General features: G+C 49.1%; 2 long non-coding RNA genes across 3 annotated transcripts; one reads left to right on the top strand and one right to left on the bottom strand.

Annotated features, from left to right (window-relative positions):
• Positions 1-833: 833 nt before the first annotated feature.
• Positions 834-5878, top strand: LOC119858863. Its single transcript, XR_005294029.2, has 3 exons — positions 834-963; positions 4440-4894; positions 5053-5878. It is a non-coding gene; the product is annotated as an uncharacterized LOC119858863 (long non-coding RNA).
• Positions 913-26380, bottom strand: LOC122461107. Of its 2 annotated transcripts, none has more exons than XR_006282844.1 (3): positions 26212-26380; positions 21848-22009; positions 913-1041 (listed from the first exon to the last, which is right to left on the bottom strand). It is a non-coding gene; the product is annotated as an uncharacterized LOC122461107 (long non-coding RNA). The 2 variants fall into 2 exon arrangements; XR_006282845.1 differs by lacking the exon at positions 913-1041 and adding an exon at positions 8960-10198.
• Between the last annotated feature and the right edge of the window lie 1452 nt (positions 26381-27832).

Genomic DNA, 27832 nt, shown 5'->3' with positions numbered 1-27832 from the left:
TGTTTGTGGGGGTGGAAGGGCAAAAGGAGAAGCCCCGAGATAGGACAGGGGCCTACATTACATTACACAAAGTAAAACTATTTCCCCATGTTATTTCTCCCCCCCACCCCACCCCACCCCCCACTGTTCCTCAGATGTTCTTGTTAACTGCTGGAAATGGCCTACCTTGCTTGTCACCATGAAAGGTTTTCCTCCTTTCCGCCCCCTGCTGCTGGTGATGGCTCATCTTAAGTGATCACTCTCCTTACAGTGTGTATGATAAAACCCATTGTTTCACGTTCTCGGTGTGTGTATATAAATCTCCCCACTGTATTTTCCACCAAATGCATCCGATGAAGTGAGCTGTAGCTCACGAAAGCTTATGCTCAAATAAATTTGTTAGTCTCTAAGGTGCCACAAGTACTCCTTTTCGTTTTACACATAGTAAGAGGTTCTCCTAGTTACAGTCCAAATAGACAAGGGGTGGGATGAAGGGAATATTACATCCACTTTAACCAGGGGGATCAGAGGCACCTATGGAATATGTGACTGGCCCAAGGACATGCAGGAAACCTATAGCAGAGCCAGCTCTCCGCCTTAACCACAAGCCCATCCTTCCTCCCTTCCTCAGTGCAACGCACAAGGCCAATGCCACGTGTTGAGTCAGAAAAGGCCATGTTTACATAATTGCTCTTCCTTTAACAGCAGACACGGCTACTGGCTGCACCCAGGCCCTGACACGGAGTCGCCCGGGCAGACCAGCTTATAAAACGAAGCACAGACTTGGACTTCCCTTGTGGCCGTGGCTGTGATTGATGGGCTGCAGGCTGCATTGCCAAGCAATAATACCTGCTGAGAGGGATCCAGGGGTCCCAGTGTGCACAGCAATATCAGGAGGTGGAGGGGACAGCAGAGGTCGCTGAGAGATGGTTCTGCTCCTGGGACACGTTCTGTCTGTCGTCTGGGCAGCTTCTTCTCTTTGAGGTACTGTTATCTCTCTGTGATTGGGGGTGTGGGGTCTTCATCAGCCTAATCCTGCCAAGTATCATCCTTCCCTGGAACCTGGAAAAAACAATAAAAGCCCTTAATCACCTAATCTCCCTGGTTTGGGAGGAGTGGCCCCTGCTTTGATATCGTCCCTGTCTCAGCTCATCCATGGGGGAAGGGAGGGAGCTGTCATACTCATTGTCAGGTCCTGACAACCTCAGCGAGCATCTGGAGTAGTCTGTCACCACCCTCCCTGTGCATACAAAGGACTCCTCCAGGTCCACGGTGATGCATAGCCTTCTGGGCCCTGCTACTGCACACCAGCGGACTCCCTTTCCACCCTGTTCCCTAGATGAGTCCACCAGTGCCTGGGCTAGTGTCTGGCCTCCACCTCTGCAGCAGCAACAAACTGAGTGTGAGAGGAAAGGCCCACAGGAAGGCTGAGCCCAGCAGAAAGAGATACCTGAATGTCAGAGTCCAGATCCTGCTGTGCCACCCAGTTACTGGGAACTCCTTAGATCCAGACTCTGATGGGTTTATAGCTGAGCTCCACTGATTATGTCTGGATGGCACAGGAATCTATGGGCACTGAATAAACCTCCAAAATCCCAGCTCAGCCCACCAGGGCTGGGTGTAAAACCTGGGCTAATTTTCTGGGTTGTAGTTCCAGCATTCAGGTCCGGAACATGGAGGGGACATCCCCAGGACATTACAGAGCTTTACTTCCAGGGCTAGATTAACCTTTTGTGGGCCCGGCACCAAACATATTTGTGGGCCCCTATGGGGGCAATAGAGTGGGGAGGTCAGTCCCCAGAGCAAGGGGCCGACCAGGGGCATAGTATGGCAGGGGTGACCCCACTTCGCCCAGCCCAGTGCGAGGGCACTGTTTACAAACTGGCAGTTGTCAGATGCACAGTGGCATGTCCAGCCCTGTGCTGCCAACATGCCCCTTCCTGTCGGGGGCTAGCCCATGCCACGCCACGCATCCCCCCCACCCAACACCCCCCCGACTCCCTATGCCAGATTCCCCTCCCCACAGACCTCCCACAAATGCATAGCGCCCTGCATACCACCACCCCTGCCCACAGCCCCACCACAACTGCCCAGCACCCTCCACAAAACCCCCACTCCCTAGTGCCCCAACACACACATCTTCTCCATCCCCTCACAGCCCAGCACACACCAAGCCTCCCAGAGACCCACTCCCTGCCTCCTGGCTGCACTGCTGGGAGATGACTGTCTGCCGGGCTGAGCTGGCAGAACAGCCAGGGCTGGTCCCGGAGCCGAGAATCGCTCTGGCCCCTCAGGAGGCACGATCACCAGGCGGGCTCCCTCAGGACCCACTTTACTAGAAGGGCCCAGCCAAGCCCCCCACACTGTCTCCCTACGCTCAACTGGCTGAGACTGGCCAGGCTTCTACACCCTAGTCCCAGGTGACTCAGCTCCAGGGAGACAGGTGAAGCCCCACAAGTGGTGGGAAGCAGAGACTGCCCGGAGCCAGAGGTGCACTGGGGTCCAGCCAGGGGGAGAGAGGAGCAGGGGGGTGGGGCAAGGGGGAGGGGAGGAGAGGAGCCCTTGGCTGGCTGGCGGGCAGGCCGAGAGGAGCAAGTGGTGGCCAGGGGGAGCCAGCGGGGTCTCAGGGCACAGTGCAAGAAGAGCAGGCCTGGGCCCCTTCTGAGCATGGGCCCAGCTCCATGGAGCCATGGCACCATTGTAAACCCGGCACGTTGTACTTCTCTGCAGTTTGGAGATGGAGCATGTCACTCCCTAGGCAGCGCTGCCAGGTTCTGGGTGCATTTCTGCGGTGGGGGATTCACTGAGTCCCATACAGGTGAAGAGATTTCTTCCCAGCTATCTGCTGTGGTCAATGCCTGAGGTCTGATTGCCATTATTTTAGCACTAAGCACCATAGAAAAGCACCTGGCCACAGAGTTTGGCATGTCTTCTCTCTCTCAGAGGAATTCACCCTGCAGTGCAGTCCCTTTGCACAGGTTGTGCCAATATAGAGGGGCCAGAAGCAACCCCAACCCAGGCAATACGCTGTATCCAGCATTTGCCTTCCCTGTACAGAAGCCAGGGATGGGAGAAGCATGACCCTGCACCTGGCTATTCCATGGATACAAGAGGAACCAAGAGCCCAACTGACCCAGCAATCCCGGAATCAGGGAGGCACAAGCATCTCTCTTCCATCCCTGTGCCAGCCGTACTGCCCACACAGGGGTGAATGAACCCGTCTCCCCCACCCGTCGCTGGTTTGCTCTCACTGTCTGCATCTCTCTCCAGTGCAATCCAACGTCCGCCTGCATACAGTCTCTAATCTGGGTCTCCCTTCCGCTCTCGAATAGGAGATTTATATCTCGAGTGGAAAGACCTCAGTGCTTCCTCTATTGTCCTCACGAGTGAAGGCAGCACCCAGCCCAGCAGCCTAATTTACAGCCCCGCCTGCAGGCAGAAATCACGCCAGCTGGACTCGAGCCCAGCCACGAGGCAGCAGAGCAGCGGCAGCTTAAGCGCCATGTGAACCTGGTGCCTTGCTACCCTCTTTCAGAGTTGTAAGAGAGCCTCCCTCCTCCAGCACCTCTTCAGAGTTGGGAGGCCAGGGGATGACACTCCCAACACAAAAGCAGCACTTGTGCCATCTGGGACCCTTGTGGGGCTGCACCATGCACACCCACAGCAGGTACAGCATGCACAGGGCGGGGCAGACTTACTCCATGGCAGCATGTCTCAGCCCTTCCCTGGGGCGAGAGGGGAGTTCAGTCTCCATGGCTCATGCAGCCTTTGGTGCCTCTGCTCAGGCTCCCACTGAGCGGCCATTAATGCTGGCTGGGGTGATACCTGATTTGCCACAAAAAGCTGGTGAATGGCTGAAGCCTGTCAGCTTGTGTCATCAGTGCTGGGCTTGATATGAAAGTCTTGGCAGCCACAGGGATGGGCACTCTCACAAGGGGAGGAGAGTTAGGGCACCTGCACAAGTAGCCTTGGGGCTGGGGATCTGCAGGGCATCCTCAGTGGACAGAGGCCCTTGGCTCTGGATTCACTTCCCCCACTGGTCTGACACAACCCAAGTTCCGTGAATTTCAGGCCATGGTGTAAGGCTCACATACTTCTGTTTGAGGGTGGGCAAACTGCTGCTGTGACCATTTACCCCCCTTATACTTATCCAGTCCCTACAACCATATTCTCTGACTGCCTCACACCTTGAATGTATTTATCCTCACATCACGCATCATTCCAATGTATCGGTGGAGACCTGAACCACAGAGCCACTAAATGATGCCCAAGATCACCCAGGAAGTCCACAGTGGACCTGGAAATCCAACCCAAGTCTCCCAAGTCCTGGGGGCATGCCTTAGCTACTGGACCAGGCTTCCTCTCCCACAGGGGGACATGGGGAGATCTTTTGCTGACCTGTGCCAGGCTGTTATTTAACGATGGGATGTTTGTTTGAATTGTTGCTTTTATGCCCACAGATGATGATGCCACCAAATGGCCATCAGTTGGGAATGACTTTTGGTCACTATCAGCTGGGCCTGCTTTTGCCTGCAGCATCAGATCCCTGGGTTGGAAGAGACAAGTACCTTATTCCATTACCAATCCAATGGGCAAAACAGCCAGTCCACCACATAAGAAGCAGTCACAGCTCATTGTTGAAGAGGTGCTAGTGGCTCCCAAGAGCAACACGGACCCATAGGAATCTGAAGCTTGGCAGCTTGGATCCAAATGTTCAGACTCTTCTCCCGATCTATTTGGGCTGAAAATCTGCCAAGATTGGGCTTTGTAGTGAGATTTTCAGCTCTTCCCGATGCTGTCCGGGCCCATATAACTAGAGTGTCTCTTCTTCAGCACCAAGAGTGGAAATACTTTCCACACTGCTGGCAGCCACTTGACTCCATGTGAAACTCTGCATGAAGGGATGTCCTTGCATGTAAGTGGAAGGGAAACGTTGTCCTGGCGTGACATCTGCTTGTGCACCTCAGTGCCATCGCAGCAGGAGGATGCTGCCCCCCTATAGGGCACCATACAGGATGACACCTATTCCCCATTAATTTTTCTTCCCTTCTCTTCTCTATTGCTTCATCCAAGCCAAAGCCTCAGTGGATCCAAGAGCAGGCCGCCCTGGAGCAGAGAGGAGAGAAGCAGGTGGATCAGAGAGACCGGAGTTTGACTCCGCCTGGTGCCTCCAGTGCAGAGAGCATCACAGCAGCAAATGCCCAGAGGTTTTAACATGCAGGTGTGACAGATGCAGAGAGGGAGTGAGGATTGGGGGCTTCAATAATGCTACCCTGAGCCAGGGGAAGGAGTTACTGACCCTTCAGCTCCAGGTAGACTGCTGCTCTCCCCCTTCCCCCACCCCAAAAGAAAAAGCCTGCTGGATAGTCTGTAGGCTGTAACAAACAGGAAACTCAGCCAGGACCCAGCCCTTCCCAGCGGGGAAAGGAAAGAGACAAGCTTTGTTTCAGAAAGGTCCTCAGTGAGGACACGCTGGCACCCTGCGCAGGGACATAGGGGGTCTGGTTATGAGCACAGAGCATCACTGAGCTCCCAGGTCTTAATCTACCCTATTGCAGACACCTGGATGGCTGTACAAAGGTGATAAAATCCCCTTGTTTTCCTGTCCCCTCTGCGCAGTCCCATATTACACCCCATCCCACCTCGCAGGGTCCTGGAGCCCAGGCTTGAGCCTGAACCCGAGCATCTGCACCACAATTAAACAGCCCCTTAGCCTGAGCCCTGCAAGCCCAAGTTAGCTGGCATGGGCCAGCGACGGGCTTTTAATGCTGTATAGACATACCTTCTGTGTAGGGTGACCCGGTGTCCAGTTTTCAACAGGAACATCTGGTTGACAAGGGACCCTGGTGGCTCCGGTTAGCACCACCAATCGGGCCGTTAAAGGTCTGGTTGGCAGTGCTGTGGAGCTAAGGCAGGCTAGTCCCTACCTGTCCTGGCTGGCACTGCACTGCGCCCCGGAAATGGCCAGCATGTCCGGCTCCTAGGTGGAGGGGCCACTGGGCTCCGCATACTGCCCCCGCCCTGAGCACCGGCTCCGCTTTCCCACTGGCCGGTTCCTGGCCAGTGGGAGCTGGGGGGGGGGGGCAATGCCTGCAGGCGAGAGTGGCACATGGAGCCTCCTTCTCTCTCCCCTCCCCCCACCTAGGGCCTGGACCTGCTGGCTGCTTCCAGGGCATGTGCAGTGCATTGCCAGTACAGGCAGGCAGCCTGCCTTAGCCCCCACCCCGACCCTGCTGCACCCCTGACTGGGAGCTGCCTGAGGTAAGCCCACACCCCAACCCCGAGCTCCAACCCCTGCCCCAGCCCTGAGCGCTCCCCTAAACCCGGAGCCCACTCCTGCACCCCAAGCCCCTCATCCCTGGCCCTACCCCAGAGCCCACAGCCCCCCTGCACCCCACCCCCTTCCCCAGCCCAGAGCCCCCTCCGGCACCCTGAACCCCTCATCCCTGGCCCCACCCCAGAGCCCTCACCCCCTCCTGCATCCCAACCCCTTGCCTCAACCCACAGCCCCCTCCCTCACTCTGAATCCCTCAGCCCCACCCCCAGCCTGGAGCCCCCTCCTGCACCCCAAACCCTTCATCTCTGGCCCCACTCCAGAGCCAGCACCCCCAGCCCAGAGTCCTCACTCCCTTCCACACCCCAAACCCCTGCCTCAACCCACAGGCCCCTCCTACATTCCTCATCCCCAGCCCCACTCCAGAGCCCACACCCTCAGGTGGAGCCCTCCCTACTCCCCCCAACTCCCTGCCCCAGCCCGGAGCTGCCTCCCTCACTCTGAACCCCTCATTTCTGGCCCCACTTTGGAGCCTGCACCCCCAGTTAGAGCACTCACCCCATTCTGCACCCCAACCCCAGCCCAGTGAAAGTGAGTGAGGGTAGGGGAGAACAAGCCACCGAGGGAGGGGGAATGCAGTGAGTGGGGGCGGGGCCTTGGGGAAGGGGCAGGGCCTCGGGGAAGGGGCGGGGCAAGGGTGTTTGGTTTTGTGAGACTAGAAAGTTGGTAACCCTACCTCTGTGGCCTAGTGGCCAGCACTCCCCCTGGGTTTCTGGACCTGGGAGGGCTATGCAGAGAGAAAGCCAGCTCCCAGGGGAAGGAGCTTGATAGGCTAGCAGGGATGAAAGTGCTGTGGGGGCAGCGGAGTGGGGAAAGAAAGTCAGATTAAGGCAATCTGAAGCCATGTGCACACTACAACACAGAGCCCTTGTGGGTCCACTGCCACTTCGTGATCCTGCCTGTCCTGTGGCTCCATTCCCCTCTCGAAATAGAGACTGCCTGCCCCCCCCCACACACAGAGGCCCTTGTCTCTCCCCCCAGTAGCATCAGGGGGAACAGTACTTACCCCAGCAGAGGGAGTATATCCATGTGCATGGGCCAGGCTCACTGCCCTTCTCTCCTCCTGCCACAACCAGTGTCCCCCCATTATACTGGGAGTTGCAAGGCCCCCAGAGCAGTAGGTCTCAGAGTAACACCCTGTCGATATGAACAGGGTAGTTCACCCCTCTCAGCTATTGTTTAAGGCTCTCTGCAGACACAGGCAGAGGTATGCCCCAGCACTGGTTACACTTCATTCACATTTCCATACATTTCTTTGCAACTATGAGGGCTACAAACTTTAACAAAAACAAACAAACAGCTCCCTGAAATTCTGCTGTAATCCCCAGACTCCAGGAGCTGGGGCCCTAGACAAAGGCCTATAGGGCCTATGCTTAATCATCTTCTTCCTTCTCAGGCTAATGAAGGCTGGCAATGTTGCAGAAACAGCATGCACAGCCCCAGGGAAGTACTTCTTTGTTGCTCAACAAACAACCCTCTGGTCAATTAAGGAGCAACATAATGGCCTGAAAAAAAGACTGCCATCCAATCAGGTGGTTGTGACGTGGGACTTTTCGGGGTAGGAAGATAGGGAAAAGGAGGGATCCTTAGGACTGAATGAGGTGAGAGAGATACCCTCCCCTCAAAAAAATATAGCAGATTGCTGTCTCTCTTTCACTGGGCCTGAGTAACCAAGCACCAGTGGTCATGGTATAGCCACTGCTATAGATTCAGGAACATGTGGGGAGCAGTGAGAGACATGTTGCCAACTCTCACAATTGTATTGCTAGTCTCATGATATTTGGTGTGTCTCTTAAAGTTCCAGCTCCTGGAGTCATGTGAATACATGAAAATCTCAGCTTTCATGTAAAAAAAAAAAATCACAAGTTTCTAGCCCTCATGGCTGCTGAGAAAAATCTGAAAATGTGACCTCCTAAATGTTAAAAAAACAGAAGACAAATGTAAAGACGTCAATATTATTTTGAAAAAAAATCTCATGATTTTTAAGGCAATCTCATGCTACTTTGGGACCTGACTTGTGATTTTTGAACACTTGCATTGGCGATAGGTATGCTTAACCCTCCCCATGTGGCAGCAAAGAGCAGGATCTCACCAGGTCTTTCTGTTTGGTGGGGCATACATTAAAGCCAACATCCAAATGCCTGTCTGCAGACACACAGCAGAGTTGCTGTAGCATTGGATCCAAGGACGAGGATTCTTTGGGAGAGATGCTAGAGCATTAGTAGTTATTTATTAATTATTAATTTATTATTTATTATTATTATTATTATTTTATTATTAAACATTTATAGCAGCATCCAATATTAATGTAGTAGAGGCTTTGCACACACTGAAGAACTTCACAGTCTAAAGACAGACAAATAGACAGAGATTAGGGGAAAGGGAACAACAATCAAGTGTTTATATACAAATGAATAAATGATGCACTGTCGGAAGTGGGTCTTTGAAGGACAGAGTTGTTCAGCTCACTAGCACATGCACCACTCTGTACCTCAAGGAGGCACAATTGGTTAATTTATTACAGCTTTCAGAGTAGCAGCCATGTTAGTCTGTATTCGCAAAAAGAAAAGGAGTACTTGTGGCATCTTAGAGACTAACAAATTTATTTGAGCATAAGCTTTCGTGAGCTGCAGCTCACTTCATCAGATGCATAAATTTGTTAATCTCTAAGGTGCCACAGGTATTCATTTTCTTTTTATTACAGCTGTTATTCTTTCACCTTGTTCACCAGGCTCATACGCAGACAGCTTTTGCTCTGTCTGCACAGAGGGAAGGCAGCAAATAGCTGGCAGGCCATTAGCCCCACGCAGAAGGTGCACTATTATTATTTATATTATTCTAGCACCTCAGTCATGGATCCCAGTCAATGGACCCCAATTGTGCTAGGTGCTCTACAAACACAGAATGACCAATCACTCAATAGCCATATAAAGTAACCAGTGTTAGAACCAAGAACAAGCTGGGTGTTTGCCTGGTCAGAAAAGGTTACCGATATATTTATATTGGTAGCAGGGCATTTTTACTTGTGTGTGTCTGTGCAGGGGTTGCCCCATTTTAAGAGGGCAATTTAAATAGTAAACTTGGTTTTGCCATGTATGTTTTATATATTTCCTGTAAGGTTTATCACTTTCCCCCATGTTAAGGCAGGCTCTATCCCACGTGACACCACCTCCTAGCTGAGAGGCTGCTTGTTCTCTGGGGAAAAAAAAAAAAAAAAAGATAGCATGGCCAAGATGTTCCAAAATATGCATTTAAAGTTAGGTTCCCAAGTCCATCTTAAGGTGCCTACATAAGTGGCCTGATTTTTCAAAAGCACTGAAGACTGAGCAGCTCTTGTTGGCTTCCCAGACTAAATTCTCCTTGCAACTAACCACCAAAAGTCAGCATTCAGGAGAAATGGTGTCACGCTGGATGAGAGGCCAAGCCATAAAATTCAGATGGGCAGCCAGCTCTGCAGATGTGAGGTTCAAGTGGGAGCCTGTTGCTAATGAGACAGTGAGGCTCACATGCTGCCTGCTCTCCCCTATGACCTTACCAGTGAAATAACACAACACTCAATGCAAGACAAGCTGAACATTGAGAACAGGAGTGATGCTCACCTGAAGGATAACCTGGCCCATAGCACAATGTTGCCTGCAAATGAGGTCCCAAAAGCAACATCCACCATGAACAAGGTGGAGGAAGACTGTGGGATCACCCAGGAGATGCTGGAAAGGCTCCCTAGGGATCTCATGTTGGGCAGATGTTTCCTAATTCTCCATGTAGACGCTGCTGGTTTCCCACATCCAATGCAACCTGGAGCAGTCTTCATTCCCTTGACACATGGTTCTTCTGGCTTCAGGTATGGATGCTCTTTAAAACATTTTGAGGGAGTCAAGCTGAGGGCTAAAAGAAAGCTACAAAATTCAATACGAAGACCCTTCTCCTTTTCTTGCACATCAAGCATGAGAAACCCCACAAGACCCCCAGATCAGGCACAAATCCTGCCCGATACCCAAGACACACCACTAATCCCCTCAGCATGGTTGTAGAGCTGGCTGGAGGAGAAAAGATAATGGCGCCCATGTATATTCCACCTGAGAACTCCAACTCCCTAACTTCAAAGCCCCACCAGAGCAGGACAGATGGACATGGACCATCTGTGATGCTGGGTTTAAAACAGGAACATTGGCAGGCCAGGAAGAAGGGACGGAGAGAGAGCACCTGAGGGTTTTAGGACAGCATAGGAGCCTTGCTCAAACACAACCGTCTTGGATAAGTAGCAAAAATAGCCAGGGGTATCATAGTGAGACATGGTGGTCCTCAGACTCACGATTCCTCTATATCGTTGAGAGCCCTGGCACATGGCAGAGATTACTAGTTCTTGGGTAGGAGGGAAGAGGCTGTTCTTTCCTGAGCCTTACATCAAGCCCCTCCTAGATCTTTGTATCAAACTGACAGCTGACTGTGCTAGTGAAGATTCTGGGGTATGTGAGGGCATCTCCGCTGACCTCATCTGAGTGACTCCCAGCTACATCAGAGGTGAGCTGGGCCTGTTGTGTGTGAAATGGCAGCTCACCCTTAGGGAATGGTGGTGATGCTGCAGGTTAAGAGCAATGGCTTGGCCAATACATGTGTGTGGACAAATGCCGAACAGATGGCTAGGCCTGTGTGTCACGGGCTGAGGAGGGGCTGAGCAGAGAACCCCCCCCGCAACCCATGTCACCTGCAGCTTGGTTCCCTCAGAGATGAGAAGCTGTGCCGTGCCTTGCCGATGGTGGGGAGATACCAAAGCGACGGGGACGATCAGAGAACAAAGCAGCCTATGCAAAACCTGCTTTCAGGCTGGCTACAATTGCAGGCTTCAGTTGTGCTTCGGTGGTGGTTGTCTTTGATGCGACTCAAGTAGCCTTTCTTCCTGCCCGATGCCTCTGGCACTCATGGCCTACAGTGTGTTTGAGGCAAAGAATGTATCCTGTCACCACGGCTGCTTCCCTTTATTTGAAGTGTCTCACTGAGCTATCTTCCCCTGACATGCTTCTTTCAGTGAGAATTATTTCCCCCTGCTTCTATCTGTCAGTGGCCCCCCCTTGTCCTCCTCCCCCGGGCCTCCATGCTCCCCGTATGTCCGAGCAGGTGTGAAGACAGGCTGGCCCTTTGTGTAGAAGCTCTTTCCTCCCCCCTCTGGACTTCCTCCAGTGCTGTCACTTTTTTTCTCTCTCTGCTCCGTCTTGTTTTTCAACAGAGTGCAGGGCTCGCTTCTCCTGTCACCTGGGCTGAGGCTGTGCAGCCGCACGCCTGCTCTAATCTCGCCTTCCACAAAGGGCATCCCTGTCACTCATGGGAATTAGAGACATACCTGGATCTAGGGCTCGGCCGATAACACAGCCAAGCTGGCCGCAGCCAGGGGGATCCTGCTGATAGCACCAGCAGGAGCCTGGCGCGCTCTGCTTTAACTTCGCACCAACTCTCCAGCCTCAGAGAAAACTCTTGCTTTGCACAAACCTGCTTGTGGGATATTAACGCCAGGAGGCAGCTGCAGGAGAACAGCCGGGCTTGGCTGAAGGTTACTCTCCCATTCTCCCAGGCCCTGCAGCAGCATGAGGGGCCAGGAGCACAAATGAGAAGGGCTGTGGGATTTTCAGCACAAAGAACCAGGAGGACGGGCGACCATGCCCTTCACTCCTAGAGCAAAAAGAAAAGCAGTACTTGTGGCACCTTAGAGACTAACAAATTTATTAGAGCATAAGCTTTCGTGAGCTACAGCTCACTTCATCGGATGCATGAAGTGAGCTGTAGCTCACGAAAGCTTATGCTCTAATAAATTTGTTAGTCTCTAAGGTGCCACAAGTACTGCTTTTCTTTTTGCGAATACAGACTAACACGGCTGCTACTCTGACTCCTAGAGCAGCAATTCAAATCTGGCCTGGATGGTAGTGACTCATCACCGCCCTTCTGCTGGCTGTTCAGTGACCCTGGCAGGTGAATCTCATCACAGCAGCTCCCCTTGCAATTGGCACTAATCCTCCCTCCCACCTCCCCCCGCCGCCTCATTGGCGGCCTCAGCTGTGAAACTTAGGACTGGTTGGGCCAGCAAAGTTCAATTCTCCCTTAGCCCTGCAGGGGGTGCCCCCAAGCCAGCACTGGGTCAGCTGGGAAGTCTGCAGAATGAGGGCCACGTGGTAACCGTCCCTCAGGAACAGCCAGGATGCCAGTCTCCAGGGCTGTCAAACAAAATCAAAAACAGTCCCAGTGCTGCTGTTTTCCCTTTTCCCTCCCCTGATGTTTTCCCTTTTTCCTCCCCTGCTGTCACACTCCCCTCCCTCCAGCAGCAACTGCATCACGTGAAGGCCAGTGAGAATGTGTGGGAGGTGAGGGTCTCCCTTGCACACCTGGTGAGAACGGCCTCAGGCCCTGGCTCTCCACTCCACAACCCAGGCAGCATGCGCTCAGGTCCATGGAACTGAGGCAGGGTAAAGCCAATGTAACAGAGTGGAGAAAAAAAGAAAAGGAGGACTTGTGGCACCTTAGAGACTAACAAATTTATTTGAGCATAAGCTTTCGTGAGCTACAGCTCACTTCGTCGGATGCATTCGGTGGAAATGAGCTCACGAAAGCTTATGCTCAAATAAATTTGTTAGTCTCTAAGGTGCCACAAGTCCTCCTTTTCTTTTTGCGAATACAGACTAACACAGCTGCTACTCTGAAACCTGTTAGAGCGGAGAAACAGGCTCATATGCCCTAAGATGCCCCTATATCTGTGCCTCCTCCTGAGAGCACAGGAATCATTCTGCCAGGCAGGGGACTGATACCAGACTGGTCTACCCACTGCTCTGCCTGATCCCTGCCCGCATTAGGGTGCTCAGGGAAAAGGCTGGGATGCTTTCAGTGGACCCTCTTCCCTGTCAGAACCCTGGCTATTCCTCTAGCCATCTGCTTCGATCGGCCTGCATCCCTCAGCAGCTGGCCCATGGACCATAAGAGCACTGAAGATGCCAGCGAAGTGCCCAGGGGCATTTTGAGAACAGCCTTGTTCTCGGTGCTCCTTGGCATTTGTCTTCACCTCTGCTCCCAGGGAATTATTTGAAGGTGTTGATCTTACCTGACAAACTCTCCCAATGCCTCCTCTGTCAGCATTTTCTGTCTCACACTGGTCTGGGCTTGCCAGCAGCACCCAAGCAGTGTAGGAGGGAGAGGGCTCAGGGGATAGCGAAGCTTCCTTAGACAGGCACCTCCTTTGAGATTTGATTGACATGACACTTACATACTGCAGTGATAGGCACCTTATAAATGCCACATGGTTAGGCCAGACAGACACCAGTGGCCAGGCAATAGAGAGGACTTCACTAGAATGGGAGCGAATCAGACATTTTGGGCTGCATGCCACCACAGCACATGGCACAGATAGACTGTGTGTGAATATTACCATGGCTCAGACTCAAACGAGGGGTCTCACAGGAGCCTTCTGAGAGCAGATCCACTTGGGGAGCCTAAAGAAAGTTCTCAGCTAGGTCAAGAGCTAAGCTGGGATCATCTCTGCTGGAAAGGTTCAAGTAAAGCTTGTTGGCCATGAGTCCCAAAGTATTTAGCCATTCCTGGCAATTACAGAAACAGGTGTGGGATGGAGGACAGGAAATCCCACTGGAGAATATACCAGAAGGAATGTTCCTATGTTGGCTCAAGGGACAGTCTAGATAGGAACCTGACGAGGCCTAATGTCTATAGTTGCAAGAAAGCCAGATGAAGAGAAATCATACTTTAACATGCTCCCAGTCCTTCCAAAGGCTGATTTAACAAGGATTGTTTAGTAACCTCAAGAGCAGATTGATTAATGTCATTTTTTAAAAATGAATTCAAGGATAATAGCAATTATCTTTACTAGTGTGTGGGGTTGTTGGTTTTGTTTTGTTTTGTTCTTGGAAAATGCACATGGGATGCCACAAAATAAAACCACAAACCAGCTTGATAGTCCAAACAGTGCCCAAGAGTCAGTGTAACCAGCAAAAATATAAGCCAGGCTAAATTATACAACGAAGGGAAAAGAGGAAGAGGAAGAGCAAGAAGAAGAGAAAGTAGGAAAGAAAGAAGAGAGAAAGTAGAGGAAAGGGAGCACAAATACAGTGTTAACACATGATGGAACGGTCTCCTCCCTGTACAATTAAAGTGCCCATCACAACCGTCTCATCTGTAGGTGATTCTCTCCTATGAAGTTGTTCCGGTTGATATTATCATTGCTCATTACATATATCATAGAAACACCAGTGCTAGCGCTGTACAGACACATAGTAGGAGACAGTCCCTGCCATAAAGAGTTTCAAAGACAGACACAGCATGGGAAGGGAAACAAAAAAGCAACTGGCTGTACTGATGACTTGCACTTCAGTAGCAGAGCCGGGAATGGAACCTACATATCCTGAACCAGTGCCTTAGCCACTGACCCCTCTGCTGTCTAAAAGTTAAGAGGTATGCTCCCATGCAGCACAAAGAGAAAGCCAGTGTCACACTCCCTCAGGAGCAGGCATGCTATGGTGGTCTGAGCACAGGTCTAAGTTCAGGGTACTCATTGGGTTCAATCCTAGCTCTGACATTCACTTGCTATGGGACCCAGGGAAAATCACTTCTCACTGAAGCTCGGATTCTCCATTACCTTACTCCTTATGAGGTCATTTACAGCTTTGCAACGCGGGTGTCATGCTCTCATCAGTGCAAATGGAGAATTCTGGGTTCTCCTTGACATGCCTTTTTTAGTCTCTCCTAAGTGAAATGAGAACCCCCTAATCACCAAGTGGATTCACCAGGAGGAAAAGTGAACGAGCCCATTACTATTCCGACTGGGGGGGGGTACTGGTGTCTGATTTCAGTCGAGGGAGGGAAGGGGCACAATGATGCATGTGTATATAGGAGATAAAATGGGCTACGTACAATATATTTGTGAAGAGTTTTGTTGTATTTTTCTTCCAGCCAATTTACAACTAGGATAAAAAAATCCCTTCCCAGCCTGTGTCCGGGAACATGGACAATGGCTGGAGGATTTGTACATCAGCCTCGGGAACTGCAGCTAGTACACAAGTTCCAGGAGTCAAGACGGAGACCTATAAATCCTGTGGCAGGAGTCTCTTCAGAGCACTGTAGGGGCAGCCAGCAGCTGAGACACCTCTAGTCCCTCAACCCTGATCCAAGAAGGGGAATTCTCACGGCTTTGAGACTCCAGTTCATTGTGTGCGAGGACAGCAGGTGCCGGCTAACGGTGGTGATTCGCTCTCTCCTGGCATTAAGTAATACTCCAGAGCTATTGGATTCAGTGCCCAGAAAGTGCTTCCTGCCACCAGCCAAGACAATAGACAATAAAAGGGGTCAGCCCTCCACTCTGTGGTCTTGTGACCTTGGATGCTTTATAAAGAACATTTTTTTCCCTAGCATAGTTGTATCTGTGCCACTCAGAGAGGGAGATTTGCTGAGCTCTCTGGGCTTTTAAATCATTATTATAATAAAGTTTTATTTTAAAACAAACAACACTCATAGAAGGGGCTGGACTGACAGCTCTGAAGGCCCCTATTTATCTAGAAGCAGGCCCAACAGCCAGGCAAGCTTCCCCACACAGACTGTCCCCCTGCCAAAGTGCCACTAGACTGACCTAGAGAGACCACCATGCACCGCTTATGCCTGGAACGCCAAAAGTGCATTATGGGAAGTTTCTCTTCTGAACCTGCAGGGGCTGGGCTGGATGAGCGGTACCAAAATAGAGGGACCAGTGTTCTGCTCTGATGTGGCAGCATCTATGGCCAATGCCTCCACCAAGCTGGATGTGGTGCATGTGGTGCAACAAAATGTAAGCAAAGGAAAATGTTGAGAAGTAACAGGCCCATATTTGGAGACCTGAAGCAATTGGGTCAGATTCATCCTCCGGGTAACTCAACTGACTTGGGGGAACTACCCAGGAATGACTGTGGCCCATTCACCTTGATGGTTCCATATAGGACTGTCCCAACCATATGGCAGTCTTTGTGCCACAGACAATGATTAAAGTAGGGATCCTGGGGACACTTCACTTATTGACATCCCTGCTCACTATGTAGTTGTCAACAATGTAGGTCTCCGTAAAAGGCACTGGGACTTCTTTATGGTAAAGCAGGAGCTTTCAGGCAGGGCTCATGCCTTTTCTATGCTCTGTAAAGTGACCAGCAGTGTTAGCCCCTCTATAAATAATCCTGATGCAATATTAAGCCCAATTCTGCTAATATGGAAATCAATGGCAAAGCTCCCAGACTTAAATGGAAGCAGGATTTGGCTAATTGTGTAACATAGTATGGAACTACTGCATTTTACAGTATCAAATCATGGTACTGGATTGTATTGTACTCAATTCCCAGCATTGCGCAGTATTATCTGATATTGCATTGTACTGCATTGAATTACATCGCATTGCAGGATTGTATTGCACTTTATTGTATAGCAGCACATTGTACTCTATTGTATTGCTTTGTGCTGGACTGTAAGGCACTGTACCACACTCCACTGCTGGCCAGCCTGTCACTAATAGCTGCCTTAACATTGGACTATTGTAACTGCCTCACAGGGGAACTGTGCAGATGAATTAGTTAATCTGGGTAACAGATTTCTGTCAGCAAACAATTGACATCCCAGTTGCTAACTAAACTTCATTTTCTGCTGCCCCATTGCAACTCCACAGAAGTCAATTGGTTAAATTCAGCCCTGATGTAGGCAGGCTCAGTTCCAATTGACTTCAATGGAGGTTGAATCTTTTTCCAACAGGGTTGAATTTGGTCCAGTGTTGGTGGAATGTGGCCTGTCCCTGGAATGTTTCCCTCCCAGGTAGCACCACTTAACCCTATAAAAACAAGATACAACATGTTGCAATTTGTTTTTGTTGATTCCCATTTGTTCTCTTTGCTTTTCAAGGCTCCAGCCTGCAGATCCCTTTCTGCCTTTTTCTCTTTGCAGAGTCTGTTTTGCAGGCATCGGCCTTTCCTCTCCTGTGTCCCTCAGATCATTAACTAGCTGCACTCTTTCACTCTCTTTTTTTTTTTTTCTTTTGAATGTATCAGGCTACTGGAATCAAAGAGGCATTTCAGTGACTCAGGCGTTTCCCATTGCCCTATTCCAGCATCCTCTACTCTTAACGCTGAGAGCTTTTCATGTCCTATTTGGAACTGATAGGAAGCCCTTTCATTGTTTCACTACATGGATATTAACACTGATGAAGGAAATGCTCCATCTGATAACAGAACCGTTGAAAAGAGCACCGTTTCCAAACGACCAAACTCTGAGACAGTGGATTACTGCTGCCCGCACCAACTCAAACCTTCTTGCCTGGTCAGGCAAGGGCATAAGCAGGACCTATCTCTCTTGCAGCCAACACTGCTCTGGGATTTGTTTACCCCTGTCTTTGAGGTCCTTCCCTTTCCTTGAGAAATGTTCATTGATAATTTTTACTCTTCAGATGAGAACAGAACCCATCATGTTAAGTCTTGATGATCAAACAGAAAGGCCACAATGACTCAAAGGATCCATTGGCTTATGGAGGTCAATAACATCAGTGAATTTAAATCTAGGATGGATATGGATCTAGTTAACTGCAATAGTTGAGGAGTAATATCCCTGATGGGACATGAGGTTTTGTGGTTCAGATGACTGATTCATGGTTCTTCTCTGCCCAGATGTTTCCAAACTGCTAGTTATTTCTATTTAATACAATTTAGCATTTATATGGCTATTTTAGCACCTTCCATCCCAGAATCTCAAAGCATCTTGCAAGCTTTAATCAATCAATTCTCACAGCCCCTTCTATACAGTGGGTAAGTACCGTTACCCTCTTTTCACAGAAGGACAAACTGGAGCACAGAGACAGAAAGATATGTGTGCTGAAGATCACACAGCAAGTCATTAACAGAGCCAGGAAAAGAACCCAGGGGTCCTTGCTCTCAGTCTTGTACTCCCAGAGGAGATCACTGCCTCCAAAACTTCCAGCCAAACATTCAGCTTCCCTGGTCAACAGGAGATCTGTTCTGGTCCCAATCACGGCAGGAGAGTTTGCGAGCTATTCAGATACAACGTGCACAAGAGAAGCATGGAGCCTCCTTCCAGTCAAGTTTCCCTTTTCCATAATATTTAATCTAGCCCCTGTCAAAGGAAAGTTCAGTGTCTATATACTGGTCCTCTGGTTTTCATCTTCTCTCTCTGAGCTCCTTGAAGACAGAAGCCGTGCCCATTTTAAGAGGAGGATGTGATAATCTGGGTTCTGACACCCGAAGGGGAGAACAGAAGGTTTAAAACCCCCCAAACAGCAGTTGAACCAACTGATTACATTTTTGTAGTACAATAATACAGTTTGTATTGAGTAAGGGCTTTTATATGAAAGCTTGTAATGTTCTGAACTTGATGGTCATGATGCGATATGTATACAGACTGTGGTGATGAACCATCCATTGTCCAACCCAGGAAAAGACAATGCTAGATCATTAGAGTTCACGGGAAGACACTACAACATCCCAGCTATCAAGTCAAGAGGGAATTTTCCCATTCTGAATAAACCATGAGTAACTGCGGACAAAGTGGAGGGCAGAAAAAAAAAAAAAGGAAAAAGCCTTTTAGAAACAGGCTTGGGACTAAGACATTTTTATTCAGAACTTGAGGGATGGACTCAAGACAAGAGGCTGTATGTGAAAGCTGGTTCCCCCTATTCTAGGGTGTATTCTGGGAAACTGTTTGAAGGCAATAGGTAATTTGTATTAGAAAAGGGATTTTATCTAATATGGACGTGTGAAACCTGGCGTTTCTGTGTAGCTGGCATATGTTTGCTCTCACTATTTCATCTTTGAATCTGTGTTTTTTTCTAGTTAATAAACTTTTTGTTTGTTTTTCTCCCCAGCAGGCCTCTGATGTGCAAACTGTGTGGAGTGTGCGCACCAAAGTCAGCTGTTATCTGGGGCGCTGGTTCCAGGCCTTCAGGTGTGGCAAACCAGACAGGCATGGTCAAGTGGCTGGCACTTTGGAACTCAGAAAGGATGGAGTTGGGGAGGCTCGAGACTGGAGGGGCTTCTGCAAAGAGTAACTAGGCTGTTGGAAGCCAGGGGGAGCCCTTGTGCTCATGGGTATGCTACTGGTGTCAGGGAATTGAACCATAGCTGCACAGCAAAAAGATCCCCCAGAGTTACAGGGCAGGCGGTGACAGGACCCTTTACTGGTCTGGGTGGGGTCAACAATGTCATAGAGGGTAAATGCAGAGCTGCTAAAGGAAGGGACACCAGAGCCTGAACTCCCCTCTCATCTTTCAAGGCAGGAAAGTTTGCATGGCTCATGCTGTTTCTGTTCTGTGGGTAGCACTGTCAGCTAGTACCTTCCCCCAGTGGTAAAGTCACACAAAAAGTAAAAAAAAAATATCTTGTGAGTCTTAAGCAAAGCAAGTGTCCTCTCCCTTGTCAGTATCTGAGTCGTTCCCCTTGATAAGGCACAGCAAAGGGCTTGATCATCACAGGGGCGGGCAAGCATCAGCCTGCCTAATGTGTACGTCCTTTTACTGTCGTTGAGCACACAACTTGGGCATTTGATCACTCAAGAGGCCAGTGATGCCCTTAACCTGTAGATAGGAACACAGGACTTGCCCCACTGAATCAGATCCAATTGCCCTTCTAGTCCAATGTCCTGACTCCTACAGTGGCCAGTACCAAGTGCTTCAAAGGAATGTGTAAGAACCCTACTGTGGCTAGATGTGGGTTAATTTGCCCCCCATGTTAGCTCTCATCCCAGTCCCTATAGCTAGGGATTGGCTTAAACCCGGAAACAGGAGGTTTAATGTCCCCTCGAAGATGTTGCTATCATAAATACCTCACTAGTGCCCCCTGCTGCAGGCCCTACTCACCCACACGTACATACTTTCGAACATCCTCTTGTGTTCTGAAGTCAGGCCCCAACGTGCTCCCTACCATCGTTAATATTCATTGGCAGCCCTTTGCTCACACCATTTCTCTTTCCATAGCTCTCTGCTCTTCAAAGCAATGAGATGGGTTTTGATTGTTCAGGGTGTTTTGTTGTGTCCTAAAGGTCTCTCCAAAGCTGGCTGGCCTCTCAGTTTTCTGTCCATCCTGAAAGTCATTTCCTTTCGCTGTGGCCGCTCTAATCAATTAACTGCCTATAAATAGCCTTGCTGATTTCACTATGACATCCTCAGTGCATTGTCACTGCCAACTTCCTTCTCTACCTGGGGAGCTGTTTTTTTCCACAGATCAGAAAAAGCTCCGAGGGAGGTTAGGGGAGGGACAGCGAGAGGGTGGAATGGGCAGTTAGAGACCTGGTGTTCTGCTCAGTTTAATGGCTCCAATCTCCGGTGTTACTTTCCACTATGTGCCAGGCCCCTCCCTTTCTCATGAGGAAGCTGTGTGGAGTGCAAAACTACTGCTGCCCTAAATCATTCATCAGTCCTCTAAATATCTGGACCAAATACCCTAGCAGAGCAGAATGGTCCAGTCCTATGAAGTGCTGAGCACCTGGAATTGCCCAGGCAGGCCCCCTTATGAACAATGTTTTCCTGGCCTCAGAGCTGCACACAGGCAAAGCCTCACACAACACAGAATCCAACCTCTCCTCTCAGTAAGATGTTTTAGTTAGCATCCAGCAACCCTTGGGTGACCAGAGTTGGTGCACTCGGTAATTGGTGATAGGCCACTCTCACAAGATATGGAGGGACACTTTGTAATGGGACTGCCAAACCAGACCAGACCCATGGTGCATATAGTCCAGAATCCTCTCTGCAACAGTGGCCAGAACCAAATGCTTCCAAGGAAGATGCAAGAAACACCAGAGGAAGCAGGTATGAGATACCTTCCCTAGGGGGAAGATTCACATCCTTATCTCTAATGGCTCGAGATTGGCTTAAACCCTGAAACTTTAGGTTTTATATCCCTTCCAAATATTTTTTTTAGTGTTGACTATTAATTCCTAATATTCTTGTTATTCACATAGTTTTCCAATTCCTTGATAATGTTGGTAAATTCTTAGCCTCAAAGACATGCAGTGGCAATGTGTTCCACAGTTGCATTATGTGCTGTGTGAAAACCTATTTCCTTTGATCAGTTTTGAATGTGCCAGTTTTCCATTTCACTGAATAGCCCCTTGTTCTCGTTTTAGGAGACATGGAGACCACAAGCTCATGATCTACCTTCTCTATACTTTAAAATTGTAGTGTCTATGGCCATTGCCCTCTCCTTAAAATCCCGCCACAAAGACTATTCTTGGCCAATTCATAATGGCTAGCCGGCTAAGCAGAGAGGCAGATGGGGATACCTGAGACTTTCTTCATCTATTTACAATATCAGAAAAATGCATATATATGCCTATGAGCATTGCACACATTCTATTGTATCCCTCTCCCCTCATACTTCTTATGTCCTTGTTGTCTTAGACTGTAGTGTAAACTATTTGGGGCAGGGACTATATTTGATTGTGTCTCTAGAGCACCCAGCACAATGAGCTTCCCAAAGCTGATCTGGTCCTCTGGGCACTACTGCAGTATAAATATTAAATAATAATAATGCTTACCTGAACTTGAGCCAAATGTCTTGCTTCTCCAAAAGTGGAGTGGAAATCTCTCCCTGGCAGTCTTCTCAGGAGATTTATGATGCATGCTTCTTGCTCTTTGTCAGGCTAGAACTATCACAAGAACTGAGTGTCTTTACAATGCTTCAGCCCTTCCACTTCAAACTGGAAAAGAATTAAAAGAAAACATTAACAGACAGTTGCCAAACTTCAAAAGAGGCCTAGTTCGAGTTCTGAATGGAGATTTGTGAGGGTTTCTTAATAACATTTTACACTTCTATAGCTTCCATCAGTGTACGTCACAAGCAGTTAATTAAGCTTCACAGCAGCCTTTTCCCGCATGGGTGAAGGGAGGCACAGAGCTCTGAAGAGACTCACTCTGGTCACACAGATAGTCAGAGACAGGACGAGAACCTATATGACCTGGTTCCATGCTCTAACTGCCATACCACGCTCCCTTCTTTCTTAACTTAACACGAAGGGACAGGTTCAACCATCTCTAATGATTCTCCACCCTCAGAAAGTGCCCAAGGGACTGTGTGTTCGGTACATGAAGAAACAAACTTACTTTAAGCACCAAGTAACATTCCTGAGTACCTGAGCCACCAGCACCCTAGCACAAAGGAGAGAAAACTAGGAACCTTTTTGAGATTCATCCATTGCTAGTTCATAACCGAGCATGGGCATGGGAGAACCTGAGGGTGTTTGAGGATGAGGGTGAGCCCTGCAACACTTTGCTGGTGAGAACTTCCTTCCGGCTGTGATATATATCTACAGTGGGTCGGCCTTGTCTATAGAATAACCCCGTGCTCCTGCAGGGAGTCAGCATTTTTGGCAATTTTCATGGTTTGCCCCATGGATACGTGTAGCCAGGGCTAACCAGCTTTTGGTGCTTACTTGGGCACCATTATCCATTGGCTTTGAAGGACTATTTTTTCCTCCACCCAAAACCCAACCCAAACCAAACCCGTTTATTAATCATCGGAATTTACAGCCAAGGGAAACTACATGCAGGGGAGATGCTGCATTCAGCCAGCTGGGGCTCTCTTTTTTGCCATCATTTCTGTCTATCAACACACAAGAAATTAACATGGTAAAACATTGTCACTTTATACTGAATTTGTTATAAAGATCAACTGCTGCAGTCATTGCATTCCGAATCAAAATTAACAGGGGAGCTTGTTGTTTATTATCCTGGAAATGCAGGAAATAAAGTAGATACAAACCAGGGAAAAAACATAAAAATTCATAATTATCCATCAACATTCATTTAAAAATAAATAGGGTCTTTTCAAGGCTATTTCTCTATTACCAGATCTCCCAACTGTGTCATAAATTCATCTGTTTTGCCAGTTTATCCCCAAGAAGCAGTCACTTAACGTGTCAAGACATTGCTTCTCTAACCCTCGCCTGACTGTCATATTTGGCTGGTTTATATGTGGGTTGATGAAATCACCCAGTGTTACCATTTCATCAGACTGAGATGCCCCTTTGATCAGCTGCCGGGTGGATTTTCAGGACTACACTCTGGCCAGCCCTTGCAATTGATCAAATAGCACCACCAGCAACTACACAACACACAACAAAAACACTAACCCAGGAACCAATCACTGCAATAAACCCCATTGCCAACTCTGTCCACATATCTATTCAAGGGACAGCATCATAGGACCTAACCACATCAGCCACACCATTGGGGATCATTCACCTGCACATCTACCAATGTGATATATGCCATCATGTGCCAGCAATGCCCCTCTGCCATGTACATTGGCCAAACCGGACAGCCTCTTCACAAGAGAATAAATGGACACAAATCAGACATCAAGAATTGTCACATTCAAAAACCAGTAGGAGAATGCTTCAATCTCCCTGGACACTCAATGACAGACTTGAAAGTGGCAGTTCTTCAAACAAAAAAACTTCAAAAACAGACTCCAACAAGAAACTGCAGAACTGGAATTAATTTGCAAACTGGACACCATCAAATTAGGCCTAAATAAAGACTGGGAGTGGATGGGTCACTAAGAAAAGTAATTTTCCCTCTGCTGATACTCACACCTTGTCAACTGTTGGAAATGGGCCACCTAGATTGCATTGGCCTCATTAGCACTACAAAAGTAATTTTTCCTTCCTTGGTATTCACCCCTTCTTGTCAACTGTTGAGAACAGGCCACTTCCACCTTAACTGAATTGGCTCGTTAGCACTGACCCCCCACTTGGTAAGGCAACTCCCATCTTTTCATGTGCTATAATATATATTCTGCTTATTATATTTTTCACTCCATGTATCTGATGAAGTGGGTTTTAGCCCACAAAAGCTTATGCCCAAATAAATTTGTTAGTCTCTAAGGTTTCAGAGTAGCAGCCGTGTTAGTCTGTATTCGCAAAAAGAAAAGCAGTACTTGTGGCACGTTAGAGACTAACAAATTTATTAGAGCATAAGCTGAGCTGTAGCTCACGAAAGCTTATGCTCTAATAAATTTGTTAGTCTCTAAGGTGCCACAAGTACTGCTTTTCTTTTAGTCTCTAAGGTAACACAAGGACTCCTCGTTCTTTTTGCTGATACAGACTAACACGGCTACCACTCTGAAACAAATAGCTTCAGGAATTCAAGTGCAAGTCCTGGGAACTCTTCTGCTGGCAGCAGAATCTGTGGTTCTGACAGCTGGATTCCAACATGAGTGATAAAACATTGGGAATCACTGCAGGCGAATGGCCAGGGGTTCCATCCTGAATGCTCCCAAACCATTTCAGCACAGCATCTCTTCCACAATGAGACCGTGGCAGGATTCAGCCAGAGATTTCACCAGCTAAATGCTCTGACTGATCATTTTGCCAGAGCTAATCCCCAGAGGGATAAAATGAAGGTGAGGGATTCCTTCCCACTCCCAAGTTGTGTTATTGGTGAAGATCTGTCATGATTCTACTTCTGACCTCTGGGCATGTAGGGGTTTCCTGCCTCCTCCCTCTGGCCAGGCGATTACCGTCTGGTACTTAGAGAGTTTCCTTTTGCCCAGCTCCTTCCCATTGTTCGGGAGCCAGGCAACAACTAAGTGCCTCAAGGTCACTTCACACCAACTGTCTGGTGGGTAATAATCTCTCCTCAGAGTGGCTGGGCAGAGGCCGAGAAACATCTTGCTCTGATGTTTACAACTCCATGTTGGATCAGGGATCCTGGGAAACAGCTCATTGACTTTCCCAGGAGAGAGGCAGCCTGACCTCATGCTCAAAGCACTGGGAGTAAGGAAATCCTGAGCATTAACCCCCAACTCCGGTGCTGACTCCCTGTTTGGGCTCCAGAGAATCACTTAAACTTCCTGCAGGCCACAATCACCCCTGGGCAGTGGAAGCTGAGGTTTCTGACACCACAGCTTTATCTGGGCCTTGGTTCAGTTTCCCCCACTGTCACATGAAGAGGGGGAAACTCACCCACCTCAGCAAAGGGATGAGTGAGTTGAAAAGGTAAAGTGCTAAGTATGAACATATCCGAGTGGAAGGTGCCCCTCACTGTCCTGGGTTAGCTCCCCCAGGTCCCCATACGAACAAGCGAAGTGAGCCAAGCATTCATTGCTCCTTCTCCGCTGCTCATTCTGGTAATTATTTCCCTCTCAGCATCTGCTACAGCTGGGCTTCTCAATCTTCCTTCTGAGCCCCCCCCCCGCCCCCACCGCTATTAAAAACTCCATGGCACAACTACTCTTTTTCGGCATCTCCAGTAGATTAAAAGGTGGTATTAAAGCAATAGTTATACCATTAAACACACACACACACACATATATATAATATAAAAGGCAAATATAGGTAAAAAATTTAAAAAATGCATATTATTTTTGTTTTACTTACTCATGTGTGAATATTGCTGCTGGTGCTGACCCACAGGCTGGGTGGCTGGCTGAGGTGAGTCAGGGAGTGGAGGTGGCACTCCCTTCACAAGCCCCACTGCCCAGGGCTGAAGCCCAAGCCCGACCCCAAGCCCCACCCTGTCACCTGGGGCTGAAGTCTGGTTTATTTTGGCAGACCCCCTGGTTGAGAACTGCTGTGCTACAGGATCATGCTGCTACTCTAGTAGAACAACAACATGCCAATGCATGAGGGATCTGGCCCCAGAGAACAAGAGAAACTCAGGAGGGCTGGGCAGAGAGCGAGAAGGGAGGGAGCACCTCACCACACAGCTTGGTACTTGGAGTGGCCTGAAAGGTGCTGTCTTTAATCCAAGGGAGGATTAGCATGGGGCATTAGTGGGAGGAGAATGAAGTGGTGGAACAACTGTGGGGGGGTCCTGAAACCCCCCAACTCAGTAACCTGAACCCTAACATGCAGTGGGAATGCCCTCCTGTGGTGATTGCATGGGCTTCTCCACTCACCTTGTTTCCTGGTGGCATATTTAGCTGGATATTCCATTGCTAGCCTCATGAGCAGACAGCTGCACACACCCAAATGCTGCTCATGGAAAGTCTGAATTTCAGCAATGTTCCTCTCCTGAGGGCCTGAGAGGGAATCCAGAAAGTAAAGTCTCTTTTTCCAAAGCCTGCCTTTGAAAAACAACAAACGGCAGGCCCGGCACGGGAAGAGAGCTTTCCACTGCCCATGAAACACACTTAACATCTTGTCACAGGCAGCAGCTATGCGTCAACAAAAAGGATATTTAGAGTGCATGTGAAAGTGAGGGGCTGACAGTCCTGGCTAGAGATGAGCGAAGTACACACAGGTTCTATGTGAGGTTTCCACACATAGCTCTGCCAATGCACCTTATGCATGACCTGCATCACCCTCTGCTCTTCCAGTCCTGGCCTCTCCCCATACAGCTCTGCTAACGCACATTAAATTTGACCTGCAGCACCCCCTGCTATTTTAGTCCTGATCTCCCCACAACAGCTCTTGTCAATGTCCCTCAATCCTGACCCCAAATATCCCTCCCTGTTTCAGTGCTAGACTCCCATCATAGCTCTGCCAATGCACTCCGGCTCTGATTTACAGTCCTCCTGGCTATTAGAGTCCTGGTCATGCTGCAAATTCATAGACTCAGATTCCATGGCCAGAAGGGACCACTGTGATCATCTCATCGGACCTTCTGTATAGCACAGGCCGGGAAACTTCCCCAAAACAATTCGTAGAGCAGATTTTGTAGAAAAACAGCCAATCTTGATTTTAAAATTGCCAGTGCTGGAGAATCCACCACACCCCTTGGCAAATTCTTACAAAGGTTTGTAACACTGCTAAACATTTACATCTGATTTCCAGTCTGAATTTGTCTAGCTTCAGCTTCCAGCCATCAGACCACGTTATACCTTTCTCTGCTAGAATGAAGAGCCTTATAAAATATGTGTTCCCCATGGAGGTACTCTTAGATTGAGCTCCTTGAGAAGAAGATGCATACTCTAGTAGGGATAGGTAGGCAGTGTAGGCCAGGTTCAAGCATGCAGTACAGGAAAAAAGCTACTTAGCGTGGAAACAAGCACAGAGCAGTCCACTCCAGAATAAGATATTGTATTGTCTTGGAGGTTGCATTGAGTTGCATTACTTTGCTACTAGAGACATGGTCCTTTCATTGGGGCTGCACTATACTTAAGACCCACCCCCTAGCACAGACAGCATCAGGGGGAGGATACATTGTACAGTGGATATTTTGGTATGGACATAGACTGGTTAATCACCAGTTCAAATCCAGCCCGAGTGGTAGTGATTGACAGCCATGGCACTGGCATCTGTGAAATGAGTTGGGTGGGTCTCAAGTCCAATTCCAAGTGGGCAGGTGTCCAAGTCTCCGCACAATTGGCCCCCCTGCTGATCAGCTCAGCAGAGAGGCCCAGGATTTAATGGGTCATACAGACTGAAGTCCCCTCCGATGCCAGAGCTGGGGAGCCTGTAGGGCTGGGTGAGACAGACTGGTGGGAAGGGAGCAGGAAGGGAGGGAGATGTTTGCACTGCTACTGCCCATGCTGTGTGTGTCTTGTTGGGAGAGCATTTCACTCTCCAAAGCTGTCA

The sequence above is a fragment of the Dermochelys coriacea genome, chromosome 7 (assembly GCF_009764565.3).
Source record: "Dermochelys coriacea isolate rDerCor1 chromosome 7, rDerCor1.pri.v4, whole genome shotgun sequence".
Classification (NCBI taxonomy): domain Eukaryota; kingdom Metazoa; phylum Chordata; order Testudines; family Dermochelyidae; genus Dermochelys; species Dermochelys coriacea.
This window is presented reverse-complemented; position numbering and strand designations above follow the sequence as displayed.